Raw genomic sequence first — 12,742 nt, 5'->3', positions numbered from 1 at the left:
AGCGCCAAAAGGCAGCCGCACACTTGGCCGGATCCCTCCGGGCCTCCTGGGGACCGTGTGGTTCCCGCCCTCCCCGGAGGAGACTCCGCCCTGGGCTGGGACTGCTGGCCACGCAGAGGCCACCACCTCAACCTGCGGTCGCGGGCCTCTGCCCTCCCCAGGACACTCACACCGCATCGCCCGTGGCTGACTGGAGCCGCCTGGTGCCCCTCCATGACGGAGTGACATGGGGGGACTCTGTGGTGCCCTTTGTGCACGAGGCCCTCAGCCAGACCCTTTCTTTCGGTGTGTCCCCTGCTGCTCCCTTCACTTCCTTTCTAGAAAGCTCTTCCCCACCCATCACCAGAAGGAGAAATCCCGTCCCAGGCTCTGGTTTTTCAGACCGAATGGAAGACACCCTCCGATCCCACTTCCATCCCGTGTAACCATGGAAACGGCCAGGACCTCAAGACCTGCAAACCTTGCTTAGCAGACGTGCAGCACGGTTCTGTGGCACGGTTCTGTGGCACGGTGTGTGCTAGTTTTGGTTTTTGCTATTGTGATGAAAAGGTCTGAGGAGAACAATTAGAGGAAGAAAAGTTTATCTGGGGGCTCCTGGTTTCAGACGTCTCAGTCCACAGCCAGCCAGCCCCATGGTCCTGGGCCCAAGGTGAGACAGAACATCATGGTGGGGGGGGGAAGCAACTGGCACCAGGAAGGAGAGAGAGAGAGAGAGAGAGAGAGAGAGAGAGAGAGAGAGAGAGAGAGAGAGATTGATTTTCTCTCCTCACCATGGTCAAAATAAATGCCAAAGGCATGCCACCGATGACTCACCCCCTCCAGTCACACCCCACCTGCCTACAACGACCACCCAGTTAATCCACATCAGGGGATTAATCCACTGATGAGACCAAGGCTCTCGTAACCCAATCACTTCACTTCTAAACTTTCTTTCTTTGTCTCCCACATGAGCTTTTGGGGGACACCTGACATCTAAACCATCCCAGCGTAGTTGGGTGACTAGAACTCAACATAACATATATTTTGTGACGATCTAGAAGAGACTAGCTCAAAGGAAAAGCAGTAAGAACTGATCAGAAAATGGAAAGCCTAATTATTTGGGTTTGATCAGTTCACACGGTGTACGTGCATGGAAATGTCCCACTATACCCCATATATATGTACATGTGTGAACATTAGAAAAAAAATCAAATAAGTAACATACACCACGAAGGCTTTGGTTGACTTCTTTGTGCCCTCATGCCGAGCTGTTCCGATATTCTCCCCCATCCTCATAGCAGTCCTAACTTCCTAACAAAAGTGGTTTCTTGCCCCATTAGAAACCAACCCGAGCTCCTGAAGTGTGCAGGACCTCTTCCTGGTGCTTTATGTTGTCTACACTGTGCATTTGTTTTGGAAGGCGCATGGCGTGGGTTCGTGGTCATTTCTCACCCAGCCAATCTGCCTCGTGTGATCTATGAGTGAACTGGAATATGCTGTGTGTGTGATGATTGAAATACTATGTCTTCCAGAAACTTTGTAAAATCAGAAAAGAAAACCAAATCATCATGGCTCCCTGTCCTGGAAGCACAGTACCTGCAATAACGGGTTTCCTCTGGTGTCTTCTCCCTGTCCCTATAGGCCTGGTGAGACCCTGTGTTAAAATATGAACACCTTCTCCCTCTTGAGCTTCCTTTTCCCACTCAAGCAGAGGCTGCAGGTCCCTGATCCACACGTGCAGCTTCCTGGCCCCAGGAACCAGCCCCAGGCTGGCTGACTTGGGGATCCAAGAGCTGCAGGCGTCTGGGCCTTGCTTCCCGGGCAGAGTCTGGTAACGTAGTAAGGCCCCAGAGAAGTGTGGGCAGAGAAGGGGTATCAGGGGGGTTCCCACGGACTGGCACGATCCAGAAGTGGGTGGATGTTCCCATGTGCCCAAGAGTGGCTTGAAGGGGGAGGGGATCCCCAAGTTAATGTGTGAGAAACTGAATCTCCAGATTCACACGCTGAGGGTATTTTGGACAGGGGCACTTGGGAGGTCACTGGAATGAGATGAGGTCCCGAAGACCCCCAAGGAGGGATCAGTGGCTTTATAAGATGAGGAAGAGACCCCAGCTGGTACACGCCCTCTCCTTCACCACGTGGTGCCTCCTGCCACGGGGAGGACATAGCAAGAAGAGCCTTGCCAGAGCTGGCACCAGACTCTTGGGCTTCCTGGCCTCCAGAACTGTGAGCCAAATAAACTTCTCTTGTCTGTAATTTATCTAGTCTGGGATATTCTGCTATAGCAACCTAAAATGGAGCAAGTTAGAAATAGAAGTAGAGAGATGGATGAAAAGCTTAACTGAGGGTGGGGATGAGAGAAAGAGAGAGAGAGAGAGAGAGAGAGAGAGAGAGAGAGAGAGATATTAGAAGGGAAAAGAGGTTCAATGCAGCAAGTTTATGAAGTTTTAGAAAACAGAATAAAATTTATACACATTTTAGCCATAAAGAAATGAAGCTACATTCCTTCCCTCCATCCCAGTTTGTGTTCTTAACTGCTCTGTATCTATGGACACATTCCGTTGGCTCTCCAGATCCACAGATTCCACATTTGTAGATTCAACCAACTGTGCATTGAAAATATTGAAAATATTTGAAAAAAAAAATTGCCTCCATACTGAATGGGCATAGGCTTCTTTTTCTTGTCCTCAGTCCCCGAGCACTACAGAACAGCAACAATTTGCAAAACATTTACATTGTGTTAGGTGTCATAAGTCATCTAGAAATGCCTTAAAGTATAGCCTGGCTTGGTGGGTGATGCATGTTTGTAATCTCAGCAACTCGGGAGGCTGAGGCAGGAGGACCACAAGTTCGAGGTCAACTTAGCAGAGGCCCTAAGCAACGCAGTGAGACCCTGTGTCAAAATCTAAAATAAGAAGGGCTGGAGATGTAGCTCAGTGGTAGAGCCTCCCTGGGTTCAATCCTCAGGATGAAAAATAATTAGATAAATATGTGGGAAGATGTCCATCAGTTATATGCACTCACTACATCATTTGGTATCAAGAACTCGGGCATCCAAGGAGTTTGGTATCCATGGGGTTCCTGGATTCACTCTCGGTGAAGACTGAGGATTACTGAACTTTGATACCAATGTTTTTTTCCTCTATTCTAGCAACAGAATGGAAAAAAATAAACAGAAAGGGCAAAAGTATCCCAGCCACACTAGCAATAAAAAGAAAATACTTAGGAATCAATTTAATGAGAGGGGCACAGGACTTAGGAAAAAAAAAAAAACTAGAATTTTATGAAGGTCATCAAATGTGAACAAATGGAAAGACATGTCCCTGTGTGGGAAGACTTAATATTATAAAAATGCCAATTCTCCCTAAATGAAAATATAAGTATAATGAAATTCTTATTAAATCATGTTTTTTTTTTTAAATTAAAAAAAATCGGTGAAAATAAAGATCTTATGCAAGAGTAAATGTTGGAGAAAAGTCAGGAAGAGTGTGGAAATGAAGTCTAATGGGAAGGGGGTCTTGTTTTACCTCAGAACATATTGTAACACCACAATATCAAGATAATTTTAGCACAGGAACTGCCAACCAGATGAAATGTCAGTTGGATTGAACAGAGAATCCAAAAATATGTAGCAGTATATGTGAGAATTTAATAAATGACAAAGGTGATGTTTTAATTCATTGGAATATTTGACTAATACTGTGGCACAATTGTCTACCCATCAGGAAAAATGCAAATCTTTCTTACGCCGTATATGTATGAGTTACCTATTGCCGCATAGAAGAGTATCTCCAGTATCGCTGGGTTCAATCTCAGTTTCTGTGGGGGGGGGGTGGGCTTAGCAACCATGGTGCTGACCAGAGCTATAGTTGTTGAAAGGGGGAAGGAGTCACTTCCAAGTTCACTCCTGTGGTTGTGGGGCCTCAGTTGCTTGGGAACTGTTGGTTGGAGGCCACCTTCAATTCCTTCCGTGGGGGTCTCTCCCATAGGGAGAGTTTATAACGTGGCCGTGTAATTCATGGAGGAGAGAGGAAGAGGGATGGGGGGAGAGAAGGGAGGTGAGAGGAGGAGAGAGGAGAACAGAGGTAGAGATGCTAGCAAGATAGAAATCACCATCTTTGGTAGCCTAATCTCAGAAATGGCACCTTGGCACCTTTGCCAAATTCTCTGCGTTGGACGCAGCTCACCTTCCACTCACGGGAGGGGGATTGCACAAGGGCTTTCCCTGGGGACACAGTAGAAGCTTGTGTACCGCAATATACAAAATACATTCTGGTAGATCAAAGGTCAATGTGAATAATATGACAATCATCTCCTGTGGGGGGAACTGATTTTGTAGTTTTTAGTAAATTTCTTATTGAAGTGTATCATACAGAACAGTGTGCAAAGAGCAACGGGTCACATAGTAGTTGTCTCCTCCTTCTCCTCCTCCTCTTTCTTTTTTCTACAGGGGGATTGAGCCCAGAGATGCTTTACCAGCGAGCCACATCCCCAGCCCTTTTTATTTTATGAGACAGGATCTTGCTAAATTGCTGAGGCTGGCCTTGAACTTGCTATCCTCCTGCCTCAGCCTCCCAAGTCGCTGGGATCACAGACATGTACCACCATGGGCCAGCCTGTACCTGTTATTGGGTGAGCACATTTATACATGTCAATTAGTCATATACTCAGGAGCACAATTGCCGGGTCATAGGACATGTGTATGTTCAGCCTCCGTAGATTTTGGAAAACAATTTTCCAAACTGTTGTACCAGCTGACATTTGTTGGTAGTGGTGGTGATTTTTTTTTTTTTAATGAAATAGAGAAGATGTAAAAGAAAAACAAATATATGTGAAATATACAAAAAATAAAACTTTAGAATGGTAAAAAGCATGTTAAACAAACACCAGATTAGAAAAATACTGATAATTTAGACAATAAGCCAGGGATTAACATCTACGATATATATATATATATATATCTGCTCCCATAAATTGACAAGAAAAAGACAAAACAACTAAAAAATATGCAAAAGCTATGAATAGACCCTTACATCAGATCAATTCCAAACACGTGAAAATGTGCTCACAATCCCCAGCAGTCAGAGAAATGGGAAAAACAAGATTAAAAAAAGTAACAACAAGTATATCAGTTTTTGCCCATAAATTTGCAAAAAAAAATTAAAAAGAAGCTTCCCGGAAATGTGAGAATAACTGATAATTGCTAAAGTTGATTTATAAGTTTTTTTGGGAGGGCTCCTCCTACTATCTTATTTTCTTTAAAAATATTTGAAAATGTCCATAATAAGTAGAATAAAAGAAACCCCAAACAACAAGGAAAAAGAATGCTGAGTCTATGGTTCTGGGCATATGGCGGCAGCCTCCTCACACAGTGCTGGAGGAAATGCTAATCGTCCCCGAGTTGTTCGAATGCAATCTGCTAACAACCGTGGGAAAATGAAAAAAAAAAAATGTTACCCTCTGACTTGGAAAACTCACTCTTGGGAATATTTCCTGTAAAAATAAAAGCACCCCGGGTTATAATGGTGGAGACATCAGGGTGCTTGTGGCAGCATCGTTCTTGGTAACAAACAAGCCGAAAAACACAAGCAACCCTTCAATTGAAAAACAGCCGACTGAATTATGGAACACCCACCCTTGAAAGAATGGTGTAGAGAAAAATACAAGATATGCTATCTGGGTTTGTTAACAAGGGTTTTGTGGTAAGCTAGAGAGGGTATGTTGTACTAATGAATGGATAAGCCGGCAAAAAAAAAAATAAATAAAATAAATTAAAATCATAATTTAAAAAAATCTACTCAAAAATAGAGAATACTCTCAATGCATATCTATTCCATTTATGTAATATTCGGTGCACTTACGTGGCCTGTGTGTGCATCCACGTGCCAATAGGTTCCTGACCAGGTGAAGTAGCTGTTTGTATTGCAATACAGAACTGTTTTAGTTCCCCTGCCACGTTTATCCATTCAAAGATTCATGACTTGGAGGCTTGGTCCCCAAGGTAGTGGAATTCCAAGGTAGTGGTACCTTTAAGAGGTGGAGCCAAGTGGGAGGTCCTTAGGTCAAACAGGGAAAGGGGACCACCCCTAGGAAAGAGACAATAGTTCCCCAGTTTCTCTGTGGTTTCCTGTTTCCAGATGTGATCCTTCCTCCTGGATCCTGCCTTTTTCATGACACCCTTCCTAGGTCCTGCCCCACACTGTTTGTCCTTGCACCCTCCAAAACCGTGAGCCCAATGAACCTCTTTTCCTTATAAAGTCAACCTGCTTTAGGTGTTTTGTTATAGTTATGAGAAATGGACGAATACATCCGTTTTTTTCACACCCTACCAGTTCTGCACATAGTAAATTCTAGAATGCCTTTGGAAACAAAATAGGAGTCTCCCTTTAATCCCCTGAGAATACAATTATTCACTGTTGAAATAAATATCTAAGACCCTCTTCTTGCTTCACATATATGATCTACTTTATCTTTTAACTAACTTGCAAGGAAGGGTTTGTTACCCTTAGTTTATTGAGGAGCAAACTAAGTTTCGGAAAGCTTAATTTGCCCAGGTTTCCCAAACTAGTAAGCAACAAGGCAAAATGATCCAAACTCAGCTCTGTGTCAGGCTCTGTGAACCTCACCTCATTTTCTTTCTCCTGTTCTTCCATGAGTTTCTCCAGAGGTTCACCCCCACTGGATCAGGGACCGTCTACAGAGCTGAGATTAAGTTTAGGCCTTAGTCCCAAAGGAGCCACCGAGGTGACTGGGCCCGGTGCCCACAGAACCAGCCCCCAGTACTCATTGGCAGGCCACACCAGGTTTTGAGGACAAAGTCCCCACTGGGGTTCCTTGCCAATTTTGGTCCCCATAACTCCCCCCGGGGACCACGCGATCGTACATGTCCTCTGGGGACTCAATGACACACAGATTCAGGGTCCAGGGGCACCCTCCTCCTCCTGTTCCCCAAGGCCACTTCAGTCAAGCACTGGATTTGGGAAGCAAGAATCCTGGAGGTCGTTGGAGTGTTTGGCTTTTGCCTCACGAGAGGCCTCTAGTGGTACCTTTTCAAACTGCAGGGTTATGATTCCATTGGTGAAGCCAGGGTGTTGGCCAGCCAGGGGTGGGGAGGGAGAGGGAGGGAGAAAATAGCCCGAGGCCCAGGGAGGCTTCCCGGGATCTGATCATGTTTGTTTTTTGTTTTTTTTGATATGGTAATAGTTCCTGGACATGGAACCCGTGTATGAGAACCAACTGATATGTTTTCAGGAGTTTTGTGACCTGTTGCATAAATCACAATTATTGAAAATTAAACTATAGCAACTCGGGAGGCTGAAAGAGGAGGATCGAAAGTTGGAGGCCAGCCTGGGTAATTTAGTGAGACCCTATCTCAAAATGAGAAGGGGTGTAGCTCAGTGGCAGAAGGCCCCTGGGGTCAGACCCTAGTCTCACACACACACACACACACACACACACACACACACACACACACACTTAAGCTATATAAACCTATAATTAAATACATTATGCTAAAGAGGAAAGTAACATATATTCAAAACATTGCTTTCTAATTATTTTACTGTTATCTCTGCTCTTCGGGTTATTTGCACTGATGGCATCAATATGGTGAAAATACTGTGTAATGGGGTGCTACTTGGACCACATGCCGACTCCCTGCTCAGTGACATCACATTAGCATCTTGGAAGTAGTTATGGTGTGAGTAATTTACACCACAGAAATCAATGTCTATTACAAATTGGGCCTTGATATTAAAACAATGAAGAAATTATCAACAGTGAGAATTAAAATTAAAAGTGTATTGTATCATGGCAGAACTATTCATAAAAGCCAAGAGGTAGAAGCAACTGAAATGTCTACCAAGGGATGAATGGGTAAACAAAATGCTGTATATACAGACAAGGGAATACTATGCAGCCTTTAAAAAGCAAGAAGCTCTGTCACATGCTACAATGAGGATAAACCTGGAGGGCCTTAGGTCAAGTGAAATGTCACTCACCATCATTTCAGTTCGAGGAGGCATCTACAGTAACTAAATTCATAGATGTAGGAATTAGACTAGAGATTGCTAGGGGCTGCTGGGTATAGGGGCAGAGAGTTGTTTAATGAGTTTAGAAAAGTTCTTGGGCTGGGGATGTGGCTCAAGGGTAGTGCACTCGCCTGGCATGTGTGCGGCCCGAGTTCCATCCTCAGCACCACAGGCAAACAAAGATGTTGTGTCTGCCGAAAACTAAAAAATAAATATTAAAATTCTCTCTCTCTCTCTCTCTCTCTCTCTGTCTCTCTCTCTCTCTCTATCTTAAAAAAAAAAAAGTTCCAGCGATGTGTTTCACAATATTCTACATACACTTAACACTACTAAACCCTTACACTTTAAAATGGTTAAGAGGAATAAGTTTATGATATGTGTTTTCATAAAAAAAATATTTTAAAAAGCTTCGTGTCCGGGAATGGCATAAAACATCAAGGAGATGCTCTTCCAATATTTGAAATCTGCTACTGGATTCAGCAAAGTTCCTTGTATCCCCGAAAACGAGTCAAGTTCCCTGTTTCTCTTCCCCCTGGTGAATCTAAACAAAAATATCAACCAACGTGCTGTCAGAGCGACAGCTGGCAAGCCGGTTATTGAAAATGTGCCACCGGATCATGAGCCATGGAGTCACGCACTGCGGAATGATATTTCGATGGGGGACCACCTATAGGACAGTGGCCCCATAAGATCATGTGGCTCAGTGGCGTTGTCGCTTAGTCTGTGCAAGTACACTCAATGATGTTTACACAACACGGAAGCCTCCTAAAGACACGTGGACCAGAACACATCTGTCATTAAGTGCTGTGTGACTGCACTTGGTCTAAAGGTGAAGAGCAAATGGAGACAGGGACAGGAGAGCTGTTCCCTGGTGGTCACAACAGGATGGATTCCGTACGTAACAGATTTGTTTACTTTTCTTAATAAAACGTAAGAGAACCTCCTTCCCCCCGACAGAGCCTGGCACCCCAGCTTCAGGCTTGCTGGGCATCCATCCTGGTGAGTGGCACCCAGTTGGGGGGTTAGGGGAAGTGGTTGGGGTGACCCTGTGGCGTCTCACCACCGCGTCCCCGTGGTGGTGGCCACGGGCAGCTCCTAGCTGTCTTCCTTCCTGGGCTGGTGGGAGCTGCCTCTCAGGAGTTACCCATCACAATTGTCCCCTGGAGGGACTTCTGCCAGGAACCCCCACGGATCAGACCAAGGCTCCACTTTATCCGAGACTCGATTTTTAATACTATTGCTGTGAGTTTTAGGTTTCTGGGGAAGCAGGGCACTGATAGCAACATGGTGCTATTTATTTATTTTATTTTATTGATTTTTAAAAAAATAAATGCCAGCGGAATGCATGACAATTCTTATTACACATGTAGAGCACAGTTTTTCCTATCTCTGTTTGTATATAAAGTATGTCGACACCAATTCGTGTCTTCCTACATGTACTTTGGGTAATGATGTCCATCACATTCCACCATCATTGCTAACCCCCTGCCCCCTCCCTTCCCCTCCAGCCCCTCTGCCCTATCTAGAGTTCATCTCTTCCTCCCATGCTCCCCCTCTTCCTACCCCACTATGAGTCAGCCTCCTTATATCAGAGAAAACATTCGACATTTGTTTTTTTGGGGGGGTTGGCTAACTTCACTTAGCATTATCTCCTCCAGCGCCATCCATTTACCTGCAAATGCCATGACTGTATTCTCTCTTATTGCTGAGTAGTGTTTACAGGGTGGTGGCTTACTGGGGGCCACTGCAGAATCGCCTTACTTAGGCTTTGGGCTTACCTTGGGCACACTGCCTGACGATGCCATCTGGATTCCGGCTTGGGTTGGATCCCACCACCGAGCATGGTTTTGAGCGTGGCTACTGCCCTGGAGGTGAGTTCTGGGCCACGTCCCGGCGAGTCTCAAATGGAAACCATGAGCTCACCCGTTTCAGAAGTCATTGGGAGCAACTGTCAAGAGACACTTGTAAAGTCCCTAAAAGTCCTCTCCTGGGCTTCCCTCAGATCCCAGTGCTTAAGTAGCTCTCTGGACTTCGGCCACAAGAGTGCTTTCAGCTAACTTTTCTGGCCACCCTGGCTGGCAAGAGGTTGGGTTTGAAGTCTCTGAGTTACCTGGAGAAAGGGCGGAGGTGCACGTGGAACCCGCCCGGGGCCTCCAGGGTGGGGCATACAGGGTGCTGGGGAAGGGTTTCCACTTTGAACCTGTTCCTTTTCTTTCTGATTTTTTTTTTTTCTCATTCACAGTTTTGAATGGTTCCTCTCCTATCTGCCTTGAAGCTGGTGTGGTAGAAAGATCTGGAGCTATTCTGTATGGCGCGTCTTTCTGTGTGTGTGGTTTAGAAGGATTTGATTCTAAATTGATCTATAGAAAAAAAATCTTTGGCCCTGGGATACAACTTTCCTCATGAAAATTGTGAGTTCCAGGGCTAAGGGTGTCGCCAAACCTACTCACAGCAGGGGGCAGTCGAGGGTAGCAGTTAAATACCGGGTTTAATACCCTGGCTTCAGCCAGGGGTTCCCAGACATTTGTGGTTACAAGCTTCTTTCAATGAGAAAAAAAAAAAAATTTAAACATTGTACTTTCAAATATGTGTTATGATTTATAAGTTGTACTCATAATTCCTGTTCTGATATTACATGTGTTTGTTGTGAAACAACAAAATTTGGAATTAGGAATGGGAAAAAGTTCAACTTTACCTTAAAAAGCTTTCTTGAGATGTAATTGACAACGACGCATATTAAAAATGCACAACTGGGTAAGTTTCGACACATTTCATGGGTGCCTGCCCCTGAAACCATCACAGGGTCATGATGGTGAACACCTGGGTCAGGCCTAAGCTCTGTGTTTCTTTGCAATGGCTCCTTCCCACCCCTCTCTGCACCCCCCCGCCCCCTCCCCACCTCCGTCTCTGCACAACTCTGCGTCCTTTTTGTCACTACTGAGTAGTTTGTATTTTGTAGACTTTTGTGTAACTGTTATTATCATACAGTATGGATTATTTATTATTCTGGCTCTTTGAGTTTCAAGATAATTATGGATGAAATTAAGGATAAAATCATGATGAAATTAACTTTTAAAATAACATTTTAGTTTGTTAATAGTATAAAATATTTTTGTTAGCAGATGTTAATTTCTTTTTTCTTCTTCTTTTTTTTTTTTTTGTGGTATCGGGATTGAACCCAAGGTCGTTCTACCGCTAAACTCTATCCCCAGCCCTTTTTTAAAAATTTTTTAATTGTTTTTTTGGAGACAGGGTCTGGCTGAGTTGCTGAGGCTGGCCTTGAACCTACAATCCTCCTGCCTCGGCCTCCTGAACAGCTGGGATTACAGGCAAGCACCTCCAAGTCCTGCTTTCAGATGATATTTTCTTTTAAATTGAATTTAAAATTTACTTTTTTTTGGGGGGGGGAAAGACAATACATTTATATGGTTTCAAACTTAACTATATGAAAAGGCATAAAAATGAAAAGTCTCTTTAATTGCCTCCCATACCCACCTAAGTGGCCCTGAATGAACCCTCCCTCCTTCCAGGTAGCCAGTTTATAAGAAGTTGCTTTGGTATCTTGCCGATTTATTCATGCAATTATGAATATACACACATATTTGTGTGTTCTCTCACCTTTTTTTTTTTGCAGAAAAGATAGCATATTGATTCACAGTGATACACACTGTTCTGCAAATAACTGTTTTTCACTTGCTGTAGCTTAGAGATCTTTCCATCAGAATTTATAGAAAGCATTTTTTAAAATAGTATCATCAAGCTGATGGACATTTGGGTGGTTTCCATTTTTTTTTTTTTTTTTTTGCTGGAAGAAACAATGTTGCAATAAATAACCTTGAGCATACCTCCCTTCACAAGTGTGTCTGGGTATGTGGAGGGTGAATCCTTCCAAGCTGGATTGCTGGGTCCAAGAGCACTGGCATGTGTGGTTTTGTTCAATAGTACCTATAGGACCGCCACAAGGGTGGTGTCAGTTAACACACTCACCTGCAGTGCAGGTGAGTCTCACCACCAATGTGTTTATCCCGTATCTCAGTGTAGTATTAACTTGCATTTCTCTTAATGAGACTGAAGTTGAACTGGGTGCTTGGTTTTTTTGAATGCCTTCCTAATGGTGATGGTCTCCTGCATCATCATCATCTAATATCTCAGGACATGAAACACGCTGGGTGGGTAGCATAGGTCGTTTTCTAGAACTTACCATGAGAATAGGGATGACTTCTATAATTGTATAGTCTCTCATCTCCTGAAACTGCATCAAAGATGTGTTCCTTTCACTTACTTGTATCCAATTCTCTACCCAGGAAAGAGGCAAAATAATAGTTTGGATACGAGGAAGATCATCCACCAGAGAGTCTGTGGCTTTCTGGTTCACGATCTCATCCTCTGATGTGAGTTATTCAGTTAGCTGTGAGGGTCCTCACACCAGGTGGAGGGCACAAACCCTCTGGTCTTTCTTTGCTCGATGGTTTTGTGGATGGGAATGGGTTATTTTGATGACACTGGGTTTTCTTAATTACAGGTTGACTTAGGAACTCAATTTCCTGACTAAGCAGAGTCCATTGTTCTGAAAAAGAAAGCCATTTCCCTTGGAAAATTAAATTTGGTTGGAACACCCATTCTACTACATCTAGGGCTGTTTCTACGCCACAGCGGCCTGGTTGACGAGGGGCACGCTGGCCTATGGGACTTGCGGAGCCGAAAATATTTACTCTCTGTCTCTTGACAGAAAT

Source organism: Ictidomys tridecemlineatus, chromosome 10 (assembly GCF_052094955.1).
Source record: "Ictidomys tridecemlineatus isolate mIctTri1 chromosome 10, mIctTri1.hap1, whole genome shotgun sequence".
Lineage (NCBI taxonomy): Eukaryota > Metazoa > Chordata > Mammalia > Rodentia > Sciuridae > Ictidomys > Ictidomys tridecemlineatus.
Note: the sequence above shows the minus strand (reverse complement) of the source record.